Source organism: Caretta caretta, chromosome 14 (genome assembly GCF_965140235.1).
Source record: "Caretta caretta isolate rCarCar2 chromosome 14, rCarCar1.hap1, whole genome shotgun sequence".
NCBI classification, from domain to species: Eukaryota; Metazoa; Chordata; order Testudines; family Cheloniidae; genus Caretta; species Caretta caretta.
In genome coordinates this window covers 16,885,685-16,900,674 of record NC_134219.1, presented here as the reverse complement: position 1 = coordinate 16,900,674, position 14,990 = coordinate 16,885,685, and the positions used below count along the sequence as shown (strand labels likewise).

The following is a 14,990-nucleotide window of genomic DNA, read 5'->3' as shown; positions in this document are numbered from 1 at the left end:
CAATAACAAAGAGGGAGAAGGAAGGCCTTTCAAATGTCTTTGCCTTCTTAATGCCACCGTGAATTTGACCTGGATCTCCATGGCACTCACTCGTCACATAGCTATAATGCTCTGGCTTATTGTGATGCTTTGACACAACGTAGCCTTCTGCCAGCCCATTATTTATTTGTCTTACTGTAATGCCCGAGAGCCCTCATCAGAGACCAGGAACCCATGTGCTAGGCGCTGTGCAACCACTGAACAAAAAGACAGTCCTCATGATGCAACACAGCGTCATCTCATCCCATCAAAATGTTGCCCTGGCACAGTATAACTTTGCAATACAATGACACTTCTTGACTAGGGCCCTAAAGTGAGGTCCTGTGAGCACATGGGATCTCCCTGTTACAAACGGGCTACCCCAGAACCGCTGGGATGGTATTTTTACCCATGGAGGAAGTCCCCTGAGCTCTCTCCAGCCCCATATTCACTTTCCCGCCCTTTCCACATATACAACCCTCCCTCCCCCCAACAGACATTGCTTGACAACTCCACCTGGGACCTTCAGAACTGATCAGTGCTGCTTTCATGATGGCCAGAGGGGTTGATACAGAACAACAAAGGAGAGGATCCTGCTCCGGTCAAGGGGTTCAGCTTGCCACGTCCTCAGCTGTCCCAGCCATTAGTATCGCCAGAGCATGGGGCTGGCTTTGAGACTTCAGCTACGATGCCCCATCCCCTGTCTGCCCCCAGGCCACCCACACAGCCCTCCCCCCGCACCGATCACACACTCCTGCACGTCAGAAAAGGGCTCCTTTGGTGTCTGGAAGAGGAGTCGTTGCTACGAATGGTTTCCGGTGACTACCACCCATGGCCCTCTGACCACGTGCACATTCCCCTTGTTCCCCGTTCAAGCTAATGGGAAGTAGTTGAGATTTCTTGCTTTCACACTCGCAACCCAAGAGCAGACCCTCCCTAGCCAGCCTGGGTCAGGGTGAGTCTGGCCAGGCCCTCTCCCAGACAACCAGCCCCCTTTGCCTGACCTTGCCAGTGCTACCTGCTGCCTCCCCCTAATCCTGCGAATGTGCCTTGCGGATTCCAGGCCAATGGGGGCAAGGCAGCCTTCTACGAGCAGGCCTGGGGGAGTCTATTTATAGCTTCAGCCTCTCACCGAGCAATCATTTATATGGGAATAAAACCCAGCCAATCTAAACTATCATCCGGCAAAACGTGCCGAAGGTAGCGTGCTGCTTCCCATCCCCTTGGCCTTTTCCTGTTTAACTAAATACTCCCAGAGCTCTCGCAAATGTTTATTCTTTGGGAAAGCAATAAAAAAGCTCCCACCAGCCCGCTTTATTTTTAATACTTTCTTTCCACAGAACAAGTGGGAGGATAAAAATAATAGTTACCCAGAGAGACCTGTGGGTAGAAATGTCTAACAGTGCGCTGGGCCAGCCTTCCAGCCAAGGAGCTCTTGCTGAGCATCTCAACAGTCACTTGGGATGACGTGGCTGCTGGTTCCCACAGCAAAGCTCTCAGAGGCCGAGGGGCTTCTCAGGGGAACCTCGCCAAGTGTGGAATTCTCCACCCCAGGAGATCAGGATGAACATGAGTCTTCCCAGTTTTAGGGCCTGGTGCAAGACCCTAAAAGTTGCAAAGTTGTTACGGAGCTATAGAGAGTGCGTCCAAACTTTAAGGTGAGACGTGAATTCACATGAGATTGCATTGGATTAGATCTATCCAGCTATCACCTGGAAGTCAGCCATCAAAATCAGCTCGTTGAGGACAGCGAGTGATTGAAGGGAAGGGTGAAAGAGGCAGGTCCTTTCCTTGAGCAGCATGTTTCTCTTGGTTTGGTAGAGAGGCCCTAGATACTATGGCAGCATCTCTCAAACTGGGATCTGCAGGCCCCACTGATCAACTCCTCTCTGTCCCTATCTCAACTGTTCAGTGGGGTGCAGGAGGCACTGGGAGGGAGGGAGGGGGAGGAGCAGGAACAGGGCACATTCGGGGGAGGGGGCGAAAAAGGCAGGGAAGAGGAGGGGCAGGGGTGGAGCAGGAGCGGGAAGAGGTGGGGTGGGTGTGGGGCCCTGGGGGAAGGGGTGGAGTGGAGGCGGGGCCTGGGGCTGAGACGGGGGTTGGGGGGGTCTGCAAAAAATTGTAAATCAAAATGGGGGTCCTCGGAATGGTAAGGTTTGAGAACCGCTGTACTCTGGGATGAATGGGGTTGGAACGCAAGTAGATAAACACCACGCTTGGTCAGTATTGTTATCCCCTTTTCACAGGTGGGGAAAAGGAAGCCCGGAGAAGCTGAGGGGTTTGGGCCAGGGCAGTGTCAGAGCCCGGTTGAGAGCCCAGAGCACAGCTGGGGTGCTGACCCCAGTTCCAAAATGTTCCTGTGGAAACCTGGGTCTGAAGATCAACTTTCCCGCTGAAATGCTGGTTGGATGCAAAAGCCCCCTCGAGTCTTCTGTTGCTGTGGTGGCAGCACCCAGTCATGGCTCAGGGACCCCGGGAGAGGCGCTGGACAAACCCAAAACTGAAAGGTGGCATTTGCCCAAAAGAGCTTCCGATCTAAGTAAAAGCCAAGAGACAACAGGGAAATGCAACAGATGGAGGGGAGCGCAAGGAAAGGCTCATAGAAACGTAGGGTTGGAAGGGACCTCAAGGAGTGATCATGCCCAGCCCCCTGCACTGAGACAGGACCAAGTAATCCTAGACGATACAATACAGATCAGCATGCTAGGCAGAGATCACACACTGACCTTCTGGGGTCAAAAAAACTGCAAATACATGCTCAAAGAATGGGCTGTTTTCTCCCAACCAGTTCTTACCCAGCTCCCTCCTCCCAGCGGCCCCTTTGACGCCAATGGGCCTGTTCTCCAGCCTGGAGGAGTCATCAGTTGGGATTGACTTTTCCCTCTTGTGGGGAATCAAAGAGCATTTGACTAGCATGTTACACCAGAAAATCCCATTTGAGACCCTAGTGTCCCAGGGTAGGCAGTTTGTTTCTCAGGCCAATGGATCTGATTCTCAGAGGTGCTGACCTCTGAGAGACCTCAGCTGGAGATGAAGGTGCTCCAAACTGCTGAAAATCAGGCCCAGTAAGACTGCTAGTGTAAGGTGGGCGGGGTGTGCCCTGAGCTATGGACCTGGTTCAGAAACGACAAGAGAATATTGCAGCAGGAATAATGTGGTGACACACACAAGCCAAGAGATCCACCGTTAACGCTGGCACTCATAAGCCCAGGCAAACACAAAGGCCAGTGGCAGGAATTCAGGACAGACTATCACCAAAGCATCTCTACAGCGAGCAGTAAACGGCAGCTAAGAACTGAGGGGGCCATGGTGCCTGAACTCCTCTGTTCTCCCTCAAAGAGACCCCTGCCCCACCAGGATAGGTAAATGATGGGGGGGGGGGGGGGGGGAAATCTCGCTCTGTCACTGCCCAGGGCTGTGCTTACTCTGTGGACAATCAGCTGATTTCAGTCGTCAGGGCTCTCTGTCCACACTGAATTCACTTGAAAACAGAAGACGAACAGAATCTAGGCAAGGAACTGGGATAATCAGTTTATCCGACTTCCTTGCGCAATTTTAAATGATTTCAAAATCCTTTTGTCTCTGTTTTCCCCCTTCATTGTTATTAAGTGTTTATCTGGAAGGGTCTGCAACCACTCTAAGTGGCTGGGCCAAATGTCTGACTCTAAAGGTTGGTCTACACCTGGACATTTACCAAAATAACTACTCCTGAATAATTATAAGTGCAGACAAGCTCTAAAACCTGGCAGTCTCACCCACCTCTGGTTGCTTATAAGTCCTTTGGCAGGGTAGGACATTTTTGATAAGAGACTGCAAGGTGGAGACACTCTGTAATATCAGACTTGCCATAGGCTGTATATCTAGGCTTTTATATCACATGTAGGCATTTATATCACTGTGGTATAAGCATTTGACATTGGCCCTATGTTCTGGGTGGCCCCTCACTCAGTGGTGCTGGAAATAATCTTTACCGCTACTCCAACCAAGAACCAAAGTAGGCTCAGTCTGCCCTCTGCTGTTCAAGGTGAGAACACTGGCAAAATGAGGAGAGAGAAATGCCACAGGTATATTACCTAGAAATACATCAGGGCATGCAAAATGCAATTGACATTACATGGGAACAGTAACAGACACACTGGAGGGAATAAGGAGTCTTATTTTGTTACTATACAGTGACAGAGAAGGCACCAGAGATATGGGGATTCCAACAAACGTATACAGAGAGTAAGCCCCAGAGGATATGGGAAACTGCATAGATATTATAGAGGACAAGATATTAGATGGTGCCCTGGGGTATCCTGCAGATGGTGCATAGAATTAAGAACAGCTGCCAAGACTCTATGGGCATGGGAAATCACCCAGCAGCTATAAAGGATAAAGTCAATACACCAGACATGCGAGGACTTCTAAAGGCTGAGTGCGAGGATGATAAAGGTTATATGCATTACTCTTGCATCTTTGGGCCTATTGTACATCATACTGCCTTGTGCTCTGAGCCTCCCAGATCTGAGGGCCAGGTCTGGACTTGGATGGGAGACTTTCAAGCAATCCCCTCTTGTTACAGGGAATGGTCAATTGGTGACACGCTTTCTTCTAGGTCAGTTCTGAACCTACTCCCTAGGCTGCTGTTAGTGGTTCTGAGCTGCCGTGTCTCACTGGCTGCACTATCAGACATTTGATCATGAAAGATGCCACAGCACTTTCCATAACAAAAGGGGTATGAACTGTATCATAGCCCTCATGTCCTCGCTGAAGTCCATTGAAGCTAATTACATACTGCTGACCTAAATTCCCTCTCTTGGTTAACTGGATTCTTCACTTCCGGTTCTAAGGAAGTGTTCTGTACTGTCACAGGGCATTGTTAAACAGGGGCTGTATTGTAGCGGTGGATTCACTGTGTCGTTGCGTGTTCTATCTCGAGAGCCGAGTACATTACTCATGCCCTTCGAATTCACAATATGACTTTCAAGGGATGAGAACAACATGAAGAGAACACAATAAAAATAGAAGTGAAGCTAGCCCGGTATGTTCTTACTTACCAGCCACAACCACCCTACTCCATTCTTGGGGCAAGTCTCCAATGCCAGCTGTGACCCCCTGCCACCCATCAAGTCCTTTGAATTTAGCCCTCCCAGAATGCTGCAGAGTCAGACCTCAAAAGTGCAGGCACCAAATATTTAAAGCTCCAGTCACTCCATTCAAGCGTCGGAGGAGCCTTAGGATGAAAGGCGCTAGCTAAATGTGAAATGATGAGGTTGCTACAATACCAGTAGGTAACATATGTCTGGGCTTGACCAATTAATACTCTAAAGGACAGTGGCTAGTAATATGGACACCAAGGCCCACAGTTTTCAAAAGCGTCCATTAATTTTAGGTGTCCACTTAGAGACACCCAAGACCACATTTCTGAGGGGCTGCTGAGGATCAATAGTTCCCATAAACTGCAGTGGGAGCTGTCAGTGCTGGACACCTCTAAACGTTAAGCAAATTGGGGTCCCCAAAATGGAGAGCTCCAAAATCAATAGCCACTTTTGAAAATTTGGCTGAGCTGGGGTTAGAATTCCAGAGTTTCTGGATCCTGGGCCTGTGCTCAGCCAACAAGGTTTGTTCCACCTTGCTCCTTGTAGGGCCTTGATCTCGTCTCATAATCACGTCCGTAATAATGACTCTTATAATCCAGAAGGAGAGGGAGTCTGACTCACTGCTGCAGGAATGTGTGCTATGGGTTTACGTTTTTAACAAGATTCTGGCAGAACAAAGGTTAAAGCTTGAAGAGAAACTTAGTGGGATGGTTACAATTATCCCTCAGATGTGTGAGATTGTGGTGCCCATCTCAGAGTTCAGGCAAATAGCTACCTTCCTTCCTCCATGTCACCTTTATTTAAAACTCTGTATTGGCACTGGCATGAAACACTCTTTTTCTGAGCTGATGAAACGTCAGTGAACTAAATCTTAACTAATCACAGAACATGTGAAGGGATGGTGCAGGGACTGCATTACCTAGCACTCCCAGTAGATGGTGACACTGTCTTATAATTGGCTCACAGGCCATCAGAGGAAACCCCTTGGCGGAGATGTTCAGAAAGTCAGTTTCGCTCTCAGCAACCAGATGATCTTCCTCTGCCTGCCGTGGCCAGCCATGGCTCAGGAATATTTATCTACCTAGGTTCTAACACCGTGTCCCTCAGCGTGGTGGTATCTAAACACCTGTGGTGTCCCCTGCATGTGTCATTCATTCAAATATGGTGCTGACTTCTGAGCAACCTTAGCCTTCCTGTCCAGCCCTGGGAATCGGAGCAATAGGCATCCTGGAAAAGCTTGGCAAATGGGGCACGAACATTTGGAAGGTGAGAGCTTTTTCCCCCTTCCCGAGAGAGGGAAAATCCTGACGCAGCCCCTTCTGAACAGATGTCCCCTCTAATAAAACGGAGCATCTTCTTTCCCATAGGACCACCTGCAGCATGAGGAGTGCTCGAAAACCCATAAAATCCCATAAAAACCTGATATGAAACTGCAACAGGCAGGGTGAGCATGGAATAGTGCTGGATTTTATCCCTCCTCCTAAAATCACACATTCATTACTCATTGGAGAGGAACCTGAACCAAAACCTTCTCCCCACCCCGCCTTGAGCCTTGGGGAAGTTTCAGAGCCCATGTGACCTTTGCAGCACAGCCCCCTCTCTAGTCCTAGTGCTCACGGTAGGAACATAGGACCTGCCACAGTGGATGAGGCCAACCACCCAGCTGGTCAGGTATCCTGACTCCAACAACCAATTCCAGACGCTTCAGAGGTAGGTGGGAGAACCCTATAATGGAGAAGGATACAATAGCCTGCTCCCGCAGTAGTTTCTTCCCCAAGCAGTTAGTGGTTGGAGTCTATCTTGAAGCAGGAAGGTTTCAATCCCAGCTAGTGTAACTGTGGATATTATTATTCATGGTAATCTCCTTCTCCAGGATATCTAGTGGCAGTGAGTCCCCCTGGTTAAATCCACGGTGGGCAATCGAGTGGCTTTCTTAGGCTGATGGTGCAGCCACCCCCACTCAGATTAAAGCTCTTCCGCTGTACATCCTAGTTGCAGGGCTCTTTGCATTTTCCCAGCATCTATTTTCTGATCAGCTTTGCCACAATTACTTTGGCCTGCAGCCCAGCTGACACTTTATGGATCTTCGATCTAACTATGTTGCTGCAAAGGGCTGTTTTCAGATATTCAGCGGCCCATTCCCATTGCACTGCTGCGTGCACTAACCACTCCATGGTAGCCACATAATTAGCACTCAGGCACCTCAATGCAGCAGGATTATGACTTTGGCTGGGTATTTATCATGCTCCTTTATTGCCCAGCACACAGGACCTGCAGAGCCCTGCTATAGTTCCCCATTACACTCTCCCTGCTTTCCTGCTGCAAATGGGGACCGGTCTGAACACCCTTCTCCCCAAACTCTGGAAAAGGTCTGTTTAGATCCAAGCCTTGCGCCTACCCCTACGGTGGACCCTGCAGTGTCTCTAACAGTAAAAAAGAGACAGGACTCAACCAGAACGAATGTAAAAGAGATTCTCTAGTGAGGATGCTGCAAACAGCCTGTCCCTTTGGTTCCCCAGCTCCCAGCCTGTGCTGTCACAAACGGCCTCCCTAAGCCTTGTTCGCACTGAACAGTCACATGAAGAATGACTGTTCCCACCACAGGCTGGTCTGAACACTTCCACACATGGGGAAAAGTTGCATTTAGTCTTTGTGGCTCAGGCCCACAATACCCACCTGCAGATCGTTTTGTGTCCCAGCCTGCAGCTCTGTCTAGAGTGGTCTATTATACAGTCAGTGGCTGGAGACCATGCCTAGGATCATTTTGCCTTGCCCTGTAGGGGTCTGCCTGTTCCCACCACACTTGGTTATGAATGGAGCGAATACTGTACACTTGAACCATGCTGCATTCGGTGTCAGGATTTCACTGCTCAGTTTCACAGCCCAACAGGGCCAGGTTACAGCTCTTCCCAGCTATGAGAACATGAGCAGCAGCAGTAGGATCTTCGCAACCCCATCGCCCCCAAATAACGACGTTGATCAGGAGAGTTACGTTCTTAAGGTCTGTGACTTGGGGCTGGGCACCACAGGGTGAGACACAGGGTTTCCCTCAGGCAAGAGATGTTTATCTGGCTGGCTGGTTACTTGTAAACTGAGCATTGTATGGTTCACAAGGGATGCCCATTTCCAGCCTGAGCTGAATGCCAGTGAAGGGATTGTGAAATCCTCCAGAGAGGGATTTACAGGAAAAAATAAACTGGCAGGAGTGAGTACTGTTTATCAGTGAAGACATAGATTTTTGGGCTGCAGCTGTAGGTCCAGAGCTATGCTCTGCATCCTCTATCGAAGGGACAAGCTGAGAGCATGGTTTGTTTCATGACAAAGGGATCACAGCCCACCTGGCTGAGAAATGCAGCTGAGCGATACTAAGTTCTAGAAGGCGTGTTATGGTTTTATTTTATATGTAACTCTTTGTTTCCCATACTTCCTTCAACTTGCCATTACTTGCATCTCTGTTCGTTGTTAAATACACATCTTGGTTTTATTACAAACATCTCTAAGCACCGTGTGTTGAGTGGAGTGGTGATTCGGAGGTGAAACAGGTAAGCTGGTGGGGTTACTCCTCTGGGCGTCTCAGAGCTATGAATTCTGTGAGTGCCCAAGGGAATGGGGGCTGGGCACTCTAGGTGGGATGCTTAGAGGACTCAGGGGCTGGGGTGTACGGGCCATTCCCCTGTACAGAGAAAGCAGGGCCTGCAGTGACCTGGAAGGCAGTGGTTGTGTTGCCAGAGGTTGGTGGAATTGGGAAACTGACCCGCAGCAGGCACAGACGTGGTTCCCTCTCTCTACCACCAGGTGGAAGTAAGGTGCCTCCCAACTCTGAGTACCCACAGGAAGTGTCTCACAGGCACTGAATAGGAGGATGTGGCTACAGCATGATGTCCCTGCATGATCTCATTATGATTAGAAGTCTAGATGGGGCCTAACTGTGTCCTGTAACTGGGCTAAAGCTTTGGACAACCCCACTTATAGTAGGTCCCATTTACACTATAGCTTTTAACCACTTTTCAACCAAGTCCCCCTTACTCAGGTATAATGGCATAATAGACTTAGCCTAAGGGCTTGTCTGCATAGGGAAAGGTTTCAGAGGAGCAGCCGTGTTAGTCTGTATCCGCAAAAAGAAAAGGAGTACTTGTGGCACCTTAGAGACTAACCAATTTATTTGAGCATAAGCTTTCGAGTGAGCTACAGCTCACTTCATTGGATGCACAGGGAAAGTGACTGTCATAGCTATAGTGGAATAACTATAGACAAGCCCTAAGAGGAGAAATGGAGTTTGTTCTCCATGGCCCATTTGACCCACAGCCTCCCTGCTGAGACTGCCTAGCCAATGTAGACCCTCAAACTTGTTCCACACAGTCCTTTGAATGGCCCAGATGACAACAACTTGTAGCTATTACTGATCTGGGCTGAATGAACCTTACAGTTTCAGTGCCTACAGCTGGCCCTGAGGTTAAGGCACCCTTGCAGGACACAGAAGAGCTGTGTTCAGTTCACAGGTGTAACCTCCCTCAGTTCACCATCTGTAAAATGGGGAAATAATCCTTTCTTTGTCAGTTGTGTGTAATTAAACTGTAAGCTCTTTTAAGGAGGGACTATCTCCCACTAAGTATATGTACACATCACAATGAAGCCCTGATCTTGGCAGGTGCCTTAAGGCACAGCTATAAGTAAAACTATTATATCACAGTCTAAGGCCAAGGTGCAAACTGTGGCGTGGGGTCAATTATTTACATCCCACAAATTGTATGCCAAAACTGGGAAACAATTCATCAAATTAAAGAGAGCCACAAGTAAAACCTGTACACAAATCTTAACTCAATAATGAAAGATTTCTGCTAGGAACCAACTTCATCTTTAGAAACTGAATCAGCTTAAATTTAGGATAAAAACAAGCAAACCAAAAAACCCCCAAAACCATAAGCCTGTGTCCCATACACAGAGTATTTCCTACTCTTCAACTGATCCTCTTCTTTAAGCCATTTTTGCAAGAGCAAACACTAATTGCTTTATAATCCAGCTCCCAGAGTAAACTTGGCTCCAGTATCTGAGGCTGACTTTGGAAGAAGCGTCACCTTACAAAGGAACAAAGCCCTTGAATGCAATCAAACGTTGTATGAGGATACTTGATGTGGCTCTGCATTGGCTGCCACCGAACATGCCTGGACATGAGCAGCTATTCCAATAAGCCCCACCCTACCCTGTCCCTGCTATTCACTTCCAGTCTCCCCAGCACAGATCACCAACACCACACTCTGTGCTATGGAGAGGCAAACGTCTACAGGTCTCCTTTCCCCATCAAGCAGTTACATGGGACGTTCCTAAGAGAGGGTGGAAGCCACATAAAGGTCTTGAAGATGCAGACAGAGGTAACCTAAAATACTACTTAGCTCTTTTATTGGCTCAGTTCTAACATTAACCAAGTCATCCTCAGGACACCGGTGCAAGGTGAGTAAATAGCACATCATAATGTATTCGGTGAATGCTAATGCAGACCATTAAAACACAGAGACAAGATAAGAAAAATGTATTTCCTGGGGCTGAAGAATTACTGACTTCTTGGAGCCATGGATAGATACTACAGAGGGCGTATGCATTCATGATTTCCTCTGCCTTTTGTCCTTCCAAATAACACTGCCCACTCTGTATTTCCAAAGCCCTGTACAAACATTAGCTAATTAAGCCTAATTGTACTTTGGCGAGGTAGAGCATAAGGATTATTATCCCCTTTCACAGACAGAAACAAATGATTAACTCCTTCTCTCAGTGCAGGATTATTCCTGTGGATTTACTCATGTAGTCCAGTTCCAACTTTCAGTAACGGAGCCCCCGGCTCCAGCACTTCCCAAAGGAGCCTAGGCTATCCCTCTTCCAGATTTAACTCTCTCCCTATCAGGAAGGTTTTCCAGGTATTCACTCTAAAATTCCCATTTCGTAACGTCACCCCCTTGCTTGTAATTACCACTATGCTGGCCTCCTCCCATTTCCTAGATGGGCAAACGGAGGCAGGGAGAGGTGAAGCCCCAGAGCCTACTGCGGCCCCGAACTCCCACTGATTGCTGGGGGCAGAGCCCGACCCAAAGAGAGAAACGCCCCCCCGCGAGAGATGGCAATTCCCACAGCGTTTTCTGGGCCCCGTGAACCGGCTGGTCACAGACCGGGGAAGCGCTGCCCGGGATTGCGCGGAGGGGACTAGTTTTAGGACTGGGGGAGGGGGAAAGAGACTTTCTCCACCCCACGTGCCTCTCACCTGCCGCCGCTTAACAACCAATGTCCCGCCCGCCCCAATTAGCCTGGCCACGCCTCTCTCCTCCCCCCAGCGCAGCCCCGCCCCGTTCCCATTAGCCGCGCCCACCTCCCCAGGTAGAGGAAGGGAGGGTGGCGAGTTCCGCCCCGCTTCTGCCTTAGCCGGCCCGAGGGACAGGACGGATCCTGTGCGGGGCTGGGCGGTGAGTTGGGTTCCGCGGCCAAGGAGGGGTCACGGGGGCATTGCACGGGGGCAGGCTGGGGAGGAGCGTGCAAGGGGCAACTAAGGGGGAGCGGCGCGGCAGGAGTGGGAGTTGAAGGGGGGCAGGGCGAAGGGGGCAGAGAGAGGCGGCGAATGCAGGGGGCAGCTGAGGGGGAAGGGGGTTGCAAGGCAATAGAGAGAGGAAGGGGGAGTTCAAGGGGGGCAGGGACAGGAGGGCGGGGCAAGGCGGCGAATACAGGGGGCAGCTGAGGGGGAAGGGGCTTGTAAGGGGGCTGGGAGAGGAAGGGGGAGTTCAAGGGGGGCAGGGACAGGAGGGCGGGGCGAGGCGGCGAATGCAGGGGGCAGCTGAGGGGGAAGGGGCTTGTAAGGGGGCTGGGAGAGGAAGGGGGAGTTCAAGGGGGGCAGGGACAGGAGGGCGGGGCAAGGCGGCGAATACAGGGGGCAGCTGAGGGGGAAGGGGCTTGTAAGGGGGCTGGGAGAGGAAGGGGGAGTTCAAGGGGGGCAGGGACAGGAGGGCGGGGCGAGGCGGCGAATGCAGGGGGCAGCTGAGGGGGAAGGGGGTTGCAAGGCAGTAGGGAGAGGCGGGGGTTGCCAGGGGGAGCGGTGGGGCAGGCGGAGGAAGGAGTTTCCGGGGGCGGGGAGCGGGCAGAGTCCCGGCTCGCTGCACGTTGTGTCCGTAGCTACTTTGCTACTGAGCCTAGGCGCGCTGCTTCCTTCCTTGCTCGAACGGCTCCGGCCCGGCGCTTCCCTTCCCGGGGCCGCTCGCTCCGGGCCCTGCTGGGTTGCGCCTTCCTCCTCGCCCCCTGCTCCCCCGGCCGTGCGCTGGCTGGCTGGCTGGCTGCGCGGGGGCTCCGGGGCCGCAGCTCCCCGGGTGCCAGCGTTAATAATCCAGGGCGAGTAGAAAGGCTCTGCCCCAGACATGCCTCGCCCTGCCCCTCCTGGGAGGGTGGCTGTGTGGTCACTATAGTGCCTGGGTGCTAATGAGCTCTCTGTCGCGTTTGTTCACGTGCTGAACTCGCAGCATGGGTGTCGTCCCCCATCCCTTTTCTAGATCAGAACCATCTCTAGTTTCAGCTTCCCAGTGCATCCCTGCCACTGGGGCTGGCTTTTCCCCCTCCGCCTCTTAGCCCTACTGAAACCAGCTTTTGGAATAGGTGGCTTTATTCTTTTCATAGTGATGCCATTCCTCTTCACACCCTTTTCCCCCCACCAGGCTCTCAAATGAGGCTGTGAAGTGTGATCTTTTGGTGAAACGGCTCTTATTGGTGTCTCAATGTGTTCCATAAAATGATAATGTTTAAAGGCGCACAGTACAGTAGTTGCTGCGTAACTCTGGGCGTGAAGTAGGGTGACCAGACAGCAAGTGTGAAAAATCGGGACGGGGGTGGGGGGTAATAGGAGCCTATATAAGAAGAAGACCCAAAAATTCTGACTGTCCCTATAGAGTCAGGACATCTGGTCACTCTAGTGTGAAGAAAGCTATTTTCTCTGATACTCGTTCTACCCCCCCCACACACACACACCTTCTTATCAACTGTTTGAAATGGGCCACCCTGATTACCACTACAAATGTGACTTTTCCTCCTGTTAAAGTGGGCTATTATCGAATTTTCATTAGAATTGGTAAGGCAACTCATGTCTTTTCATGTACTGGGTATATATATCTTCCTACTGTATTTTCCACTCCATGCATCTGATGAAGTGGGTTGTAGCCCACGTAAGCTTATGCCCAGATAAATTTGTTAGTCTCTAAGGTGCCACAAGTGTAGGAACGCCAACTCCCTGAATGACGTTAGCTACCTCAACAGAAGCATTTTTTCAGTCAACCTAGCTGCGTCTACGCTGGGGGTCAGGTCACCATAGCTATGTCGATAAGGGATGTGATTTTTTTTTTCACACCCCTTAACTGGCCGAGCTATATTGATCTAACTATTAAGTATAGACCGAGCCTAGAAATGGCAGTGTTTTCACATCCACCTCAAACTGGTGTAAATGGCTATGCATAGTGCAGAGGCAATGGTGGGCAGGATCCCACATCTTTTGAAATGTCAAGGCAACTTTTTAATCTCCCCATTTCTTACCAGCTCGCATGGGAAGGAGCACTCTGGGCTATGTGCACAAGTTTGTTTTGAAAATCTTTGAGCTAAATTGGCAACTTCCCCCCCCTCCAACCCTCCCCCCCCCCCCCCCCACCGGGGAAGGATGCCAATGGTGGTGTGGTTTGTGCTAGCATGGTGAGTGCCTAATAAGAGAGTTTAATCTATCTTGTCTCTAGTATATTGCTGGGTATAAAATGTTTTTATTAGCAAGGGTTGTTAGATCAGAGGTTCTCAAACTGAGATCCGTGGACTACCAGTGGTCCACGAGCTCCATTCAGGTGGTCTGCAGAAAGTTCCCTCTAAGGTGCATGCCTGGGCAGCTGCACACAAGAGAATGAAGGGCCACCCACCTAATTAGTGGAGCCACACAGGTGTGGCTCCACTAATTAGGTGCCTGGACCCTTGAGAAGATGCACATGTAAGGTGAGGTGGGGGTCGGGGGGGGGATAGTGGGTAGGGGACGGAGCAGTGGGGTGAGAAGAGGGGTGGGGGGAATTTGGGATGCGCAGGGCTGCAGTGGCCAGAAATAGAGGCAACTTTCCCCAGCTCCAGGGCTGTGGCTGCCAGAGAGACACCCTCCTCCTTCCCAGCCCCAGCTCAGGGGCTGCCGTGGCGGGGGAGAGACCCTCCTCCTTCCCAGGCCCAGCTCGGGGGCTGCTGCGGCAGGGGAGAGGGCACATCCATCACATTAGAAAGGTAAGACTACTGATATTAAAATGAGTTGTGTGCTTTTATTTGTAGAACAAACAAAAGTTTAAGGTTTTTTTATATATAGCGCTTTTATCCAAAATACTTTACAATAGTTAGCTAATGGTACAAACAACATTTGGAAAGATCATTAAGTGGACCATCAGCAATTTTCAAGTGGTCTGTGGGGGGGAAAAAAAAGAAGTTTGAGAACCACTGTGTTAGACAATAGCACCCTTCTGATGCTTCACCAATATTCAAATGAGGTACAAAATAGTACAGATGCTTAAATGGGTTTTCCTTATTGGTAGTGTCACACTTCAGCAAAACAGCTTCCCCAGCTGCAGACTTAGTTTTAATTGAAAACTATTTTTGACATTTGTATATGCTGTCTGCTTCTCTTCCCACTCCCTCTCAGCCTTCTCGATGTTGCATTGAGTGAACTGGGTGCAGCTTTTCTGTAAGGCTGGGTTTTACATGAATGCTATTGCATAACAAAAAGACACAAACAGTTAGCACTTCCATGGTCATGCAAAGCAATTGAATCATCGGTGACAATTGGGAAAGGATCTGGAAAACTGGTTAGAGAAACACATGATGCCGCGAATGGAATTTCCACTTAAAGGGAAGAAATTG

At 50.1% G+C, this 14,990-nt stretch overlaps 1 protein-coding gene across 4 annotated transcripts in view; it reads left to right on the top strand.

Moving 5' to 3' along the window:
• Nucleotides 1-10,336: 10,336 nt before the first annotated feature.
• Nucleotides 10,337-14,990, top strand: part of RHBDF2 (rhomboid 5 homolog 2) — an 85,773-nt gene continuing 81,119 nt past the window's right edge. For 3 of the 4 annotated variants that reach the window (XM_048818190.2, XM_048818187.2, XM_075119309.1), the window contains exon 1: nt 11,458-11,548. The gene's annotated coding sequence lies outside the window, so the exon portion shown is untranslated. Of the gene's footprint in view, nt 10,469-11,457; nt 11,549-14,990 lie in introns of those variants that run through there. The other variant, XM_048818188.2, reaches the window with a different exon arrangement.